This window comes from Cynara cardunculus (genome assembly GCF_001531365.2).
Source record: "Cynara cardunculus var. scolymus isolate 2C chromosome LG 8, CcrdV1, whole genome shotgun sequence".
Lineage (NCBI taxonomy): Eukaryota > Viridiplantae > Streptophyta > Magnoliopsida > Asterales > Asteraceae > Cynara > Cynara cardunculus.
In genome coordinates this window covers 11486686-11487226 of record NC_037535.1, presented here as the reverse complement: position 1 = coordinate 11487226, position 541 = coordinate 11486686, and positions in this window count along the sequence as shown.

The window sequence follows — 541 nt, the reverse complement described above, 5'->3', positions numbered from 1 at the left end:
GCTATATATATTTCGTGTCAATAAACAATCATGGAGAGAGAGACATTACATAATCCCAATTACATACAAAAGATGGGATACTTCATAATTCTAAACACATCTCTAAATCATGTGAATGCTCAAAAAAATCTATTGAAGCACTGGACTAGATGAAAATTCGATCAACTATCTAGACACGCACAATTAAATCACATACCTAAAAGATCTTTCTCTCTCCCCTCTCTCAAAAGGATTCTATGTCTAAAACTGATCTGCGGGGTAATAAGGGAGATAAGGGTCCCTCAACCACTCCTCAAAAGATGTGGATGGCCTGGAATGCCACAACACACTAGTCTTTGGGCCATTTTTGATGCATTGGACCCAGTCGGAGAAATAGCCCCTCACTACACCAGCATAGTCTATGGTCATTTTCTTATAGAAGTGAACTATGTCTCTAAATCTAGCGCCTACGGGCCGAGCATCAATTCTTCGCTCCTGCTCAAGTACAACTTTATCCCAAATCAGTGCATGACGCTGTTCCGACAAATTTGCGTTCTCTACA